The sequence below is a fragment of the Asparagus officinalis genome, chromosome 4, assembly GCF_001876935.1.
Source record: "Asparagus officinalis chromosome 4, Aspof.V1, whole genome shotgun sequence".
Lineage (NCBI taxonomy): Eukaryota > Viridiplantae > Streptophyta > Magnoliopsida > Asparagales > Asparagaceae > Asparagus > Asparagus officinalis.
In genome coordinates, this window is record NC_033797.1 from 129781900 (window position 1) to 129787147 (window position 5248).

At 36.4% G+C, this 5248-nt stretch overlaps 1 long non-coding RNA gene across 2 annotated transcripts; it reads left to right on the plus strand.

The window, feature by feature from the left end:
- Window positions 7-3281, plus strand: LOC109838599. 2 transcript variants are annotated; one of them, XR_002246589.1, is made up of 2 exons: window positions 7-525; window positions 1353-3281. It is a non-coding gene; the product is annotated as an uncharacterized LOC109838599 (long non-coding RNA). The 2 variants fall into 2 exon arrangements; XR_002246590.1 differs by having other exon boundaries at window positions 7-460.

Sequence of the window (5248 nt, forward strand, 5' to 3'; positions counted from 1 at the left end):
CGCTGACCTCCTAATTAATTTCCCACCTCCCCAAAAGCTTATCAATTCCCATTAATTTCCATCACCCCCATTTATTATTATTATTTTGTTCTAACTTCACCAACAACTCCTGACTTCCCCATTAACTTCCCATACTTTCCCCTCCCCCATAAACTCATCATCCCACTCCATGCCGAAGTCCTCATCACCCATTAACTCTTCTCAAACCCACTGACTTTTCTCACTATAGTCATCATTTTCACCTCTTCTCTAACCCACAACCAGGAATGTCTCCAACACCAAGACAACACCCTTGAAATTCCAACGAGAGCAGCACTGTCCCGCAACTCCTACGATCTCCCATTCATCAACTGAGGAACACGAACTCATCCATTCATCCCCATGGCTCCAAAACACAAAAAAAGCAATGAAGCAACAACTTCCAACTCACCGACAGCATTGCAACACCGATCTACAAGGGGTAACCCTTCGCCTCCTTCTAATAACCCTGATGGTATTATCTTTGACCCTGATCTTAATCAAGAGGTACGATTTACTAACTTGGTCTCTAGGCGCATGACATCGACAAAATTCATTGATAATGATGCATTGTTACAATTAGGACTGAAAGAAAACATCTATAATTTGCTAAATGGCATTGGTTGTGGAGATTTTGTGACTTTGCATCGGCCTACATACAGGAGACTTACCCTTGAATTCTTAAGTTCTTTAGTTTTTAATGCTAATGATAGCGTCGTAGGTGGTCAACTGATCTTTCGATTTTTTAACAAAGACTATGTGATCAGTATGGCTAAATTTAACCGCCTTCTTAGACTACCTGAACAGGGACTTAGAAAACCCCCAAGAGAATGGGAACCAGCCACCTTTTGGAGAGCAATAACCTGTGAGAGAGAGGGCAGGGCAAATGATCATCGACCTTATGAACCTTCTAAAAATAAGGCTTCCCAAATTTATAACCCAGTTTTCTGCTATCTACAGCGGCTCATGGCAAACACCATCTTTGGTAGGGGAGAGAGCGTCAGTATTTTTAGGGATATCGAAGTCTTCTTGTTGTACTGTCTAGTTAATAGGATGGTGGTTGATGTGGGATACTTTTTAGCCAGTCAGTTAGAAAAAATCGGGAAATCTAGTGTAGGTGCATTGTTGTTGGGGGGTTGATCACAATCCTCGCCGAACGCATGAAATTAGCATTCACTCATCTACCTGTTGAGAAACCAATATCCCGATTGGCTTTATCATATTGTACAGCTTTTGGTCTTATAACTAAAATTGATGATGAATATAGGTTAACTTTCTTCAATCGACCTATTTTTCCACTCCCTAATCATGAGCTTACTAACACTGAAAGCTAGGATAATTGGCAGCCACCTGAAGGTGACTTGCCTTACGAACTACCTCCTCGGGTACCCCTACAACAACCGGTTCCACACACTTTGCTCCATGCTACATCCACATCTAGCGCGTCCTCTAATTGGATCAACAGGTTCAACATGTTAGAGCGGGGGCAACAACACTTAAAAGAGTCTGTCCACTCCTTACGACAAGATATGGGCACACAATTCGCTGCAATTAACACGCGTCTGGATGGTTTTGGCGCTACACTAGGGACGATGAACCAGTTGATACAAGATTTGCACCACTTTTCTTTACCTCATGATTATCCACCTCCACCGCCTCCTCAATGAGTGGTGAGTCCTTCTTATCCTCCTTTAAATTACTCAAACACATTGGGGACAATGTGCAATTCAAGCATGGGGGAGTGAGTTGGTTTGTCGGGATGATATTTCATGTCTTTTATGTATGCTTTGGTGTGTTTTTCTCTGTGTTTTTGAGTGCTTGTTTTCTATGTTTATAGAGAGAGAGAAAGAGAGAAGAAGAAGAAAAAGAGTACCACTGTTTGCAAGCCCTTTTGACACTTAACATCATTTATTTCGCATGCCCCATTGTTAAAAAAATATTTTTGTTTCATGTTCAGTTGGTTAGGATGTTATCTGTTCGAGTTCCTCTTTGCCGACACTTAACTCTAAACATTGGAATAGATAGGAATGACTTTTGGCTTAACCCATCTAATTAAAACCTAAGCTTCTTTGGTGACTTAGACTACTTATTGGTTACTGGAGAAACACTCAGCCTTGAAAAAAAAGGGGTCCTAAAGTCTGTTGCACCGAGTACCTAGCACCGCACCCTCAGAAGTATGGTTGTCATGTCAGTAGGTGTTAACTATGATGGGATCTTCCAAAAAAAAATGAATAAAAAAATAATAAATAAATAAAATGCAAGGAAACCGAGTGCTCCTTTGAGACCTTAAGTAGGAAGAGTATGACCCATTGTGATGAGATATGTGTCTGTCACGAGGAGTTTAGGGCAATCAACTAAAAATATGTAACTTTGCTATACCATCGTTCCAACGTTTATGAGTCGAGTCACTTGCACTAACGTATGAGAACGCCTACGGATGCATTTTCTTCAACTTTGAACTTGAGACAAGATTTCTATTTTGACATTGGATTGGGTGGAATAATGTTGCATGTGAACTTGAGAATAGTGGATACCTTTGTGCTTAATTTCTATTTTCTTTGAATCTGTACCCTCTCATGTGTGTGTTTCCATCTGTTTTGCTTGAGGACAAGCAATAGTTCAAGCATAGGGGAGTGATAAACACGAATATTCTCTATATTTTGACTATGTTTCACCTACAGATTCGTTGTTATTTAATGTATTTCCTTGCATTTTGGCCATGTTAAGCTCCCTAGTTCTTGTTTACTGCTCTATTTATATATTGTGTAGGAATTACTGGAGCTTAGCACGGATTCAGAGTCAAGAAGGAGTCAAGGAATGCATGGAAAGAGACTACACGGTCCCCTAGTGTTCAACAACACAGGCGTGTTGATTACAGAAGAAAACCCCAGAGAGCAGAGCGAAACAGAGTTAAACACGGTTTGGTCGTGTTAATGTACACAGCCGTGTTGGTATCAGTATTCAGTTATTACGAGATTTGAAGCAAGATTTGAAGTTATCTGTTAACGCGATCTTTCCCAGAACTTAAATGAGGACGCCCAGAGGCATGAAAAACGACCGGAGGCTAGAGATTTCAATTATTCTTTCTTCTTCTTCTCCACATCTCTCTAAAAACTCTTAGATTAGGTTTTCTTTTGATTTGGAATCTGCTGTTTGTGGAGAATTGTGTGCAACTTCAACACTACAGTTTATCTTTCTGATCTCTCTCGTTTTTCAGTTTGTGATTATGATCTTACATATTGTTATCATGTTTTCTATTTCAATTATGTGTGAGTAATTGTCTTATCTAGGATTGAACTAGGTTCGGCCATGGTTATGAATCAATGAACTGATTGTTGTTATTATTGACTGTTTGATTTGCATTATTCAATTGCTAGTATTTAATTGCCTTTGCTTAATTCAATTAGCTACTGATTTAATCTTTTTAGGTTGTTGATTTGAACTGAAAGGTTATATTGACGTCGGAAAATAGTAATTGAACATAAATAAATTGATCACAAAAGTAGGTTAATTATTCTTGAAAACATGAGGGATTAACGTGAACTTAATGGGTTTAATTTAGTTCAACACCATGAAAATAGGGTGTTAGGCTAAATTAGGCACGACTTTTAGTCGTCGAAAGAGACTAATAGCTATCATAGGTTAGTCGTTCTTAATGCATTGAGAGATTCAATAACAATTGATTAATTTGTTGATTCAAACCAGAGTTGAAACCGAAGTTCAATCCTAGATTCTTTTAATTGAGTGGATTCACTAGTTAGCACGTTCATTATTGATAGTTAAAAATCATACTTTTTAGCACGATTGGTTTAGATAGTCACAAAATAATGAAAATCAGTAATTAACAACGAAGTCCCTGAGGATACGACCTTGCATCGCTACAACGATATTCGTGCACTTGCGGATTTGAGTGAACAAGATATAGAAAACCTAAAACCAAAACAGGCTAGAAATTCTAAAACAAAAAACAAAACAACTTAGGAATCCTAATAACATGTTACCAAAACAGATTAAGAATCATGTTACCAAAATAGATTAGGAATCCTAATAACCTATTACCAAAACAGATTAGGAACCTGCTATCCAACACAACATAATGCAAATTTATATAGAAATCAATATTGTTATCATTAAAAACACTTTAGAATGGGTGAAAGTGCAAAAAAGAGAGAAGAGGTTGCCCATAAAGGGAGTTGCTTTCCTGTTTAAGTTGGGAGAGAAATAGAAGATTGAGGGAGTAATAAAGAGTAATAAAGGTTTATTTTGGGAGGTTTTCGTTCCTTTTCATAATAAATGTCTAATGAAGTCAAAAGAGACAAAAAATTTTAAAAACAGTAAAATCATTCCAAATGTTTTCACTCTCTTAATAAACTTTATCTTAGGTTAATGTAAAATCCACTCAAATATCCTCATGTTACACAGATAAAGATAATGCATATAATTTTCTACTTTGTACCTTAAAAGCACGCTCTTGGTGAGCTTTGTCGACTTATGAAAGAACTCTAGTCATAAATACATGCATCAAAATTACAACATAAAAGCTATGGCGTGTAATTTATTGCTCATAAAGAGGAATGAACATTACTTAGAACAGCCTGAGGAGACAAAATGGCTATTGACAAGTTGAATACTTCTACTACTTGATACCATATACAATTTAGAATAGAAGTAGGCAAACTACTTAAGAGGAAAAAGAAAATTATCAACATGGTTGGCAGCTAGACAGACTTTAACACTTGAGATAACATCAATAGCAGAAAAATTAAGATATTAAACCAAAAGAAGATTCTGACGGACTTCAAATAAGCTATATTTAACATTTTAAACAAACGCATAAGTAAAGAATAAACTTTAAAAAGCCTAATAATAATTGGAATTAACATTTTAAACAAACGCATAAGTAAAGAATAAACTTTAAAAAGCCTAATAATAATTGGAAGGGAAAGAACTTAATTAGTTTAGCAGCATAAGTAAAGAATAAACTTTAAAAAGCCTAATAATAATTGGAAGGGAAAGAACTTAATTAGTTTAGCAATCAATCGCATGTTAATAAGAAACAACATTACATATTGCAAGATGCATGTGGTGTACTACATTCTCCTCCATAGAAAATAGGTAGGTTATCAAATTAAAAAAATGCACTATTCTACTTGTAACAGTACTTCTTGTTTTGCTATCTATCCTTGTATCTTTTGCGGTATATTTCAAATGTTTTCTTGATATATATTAT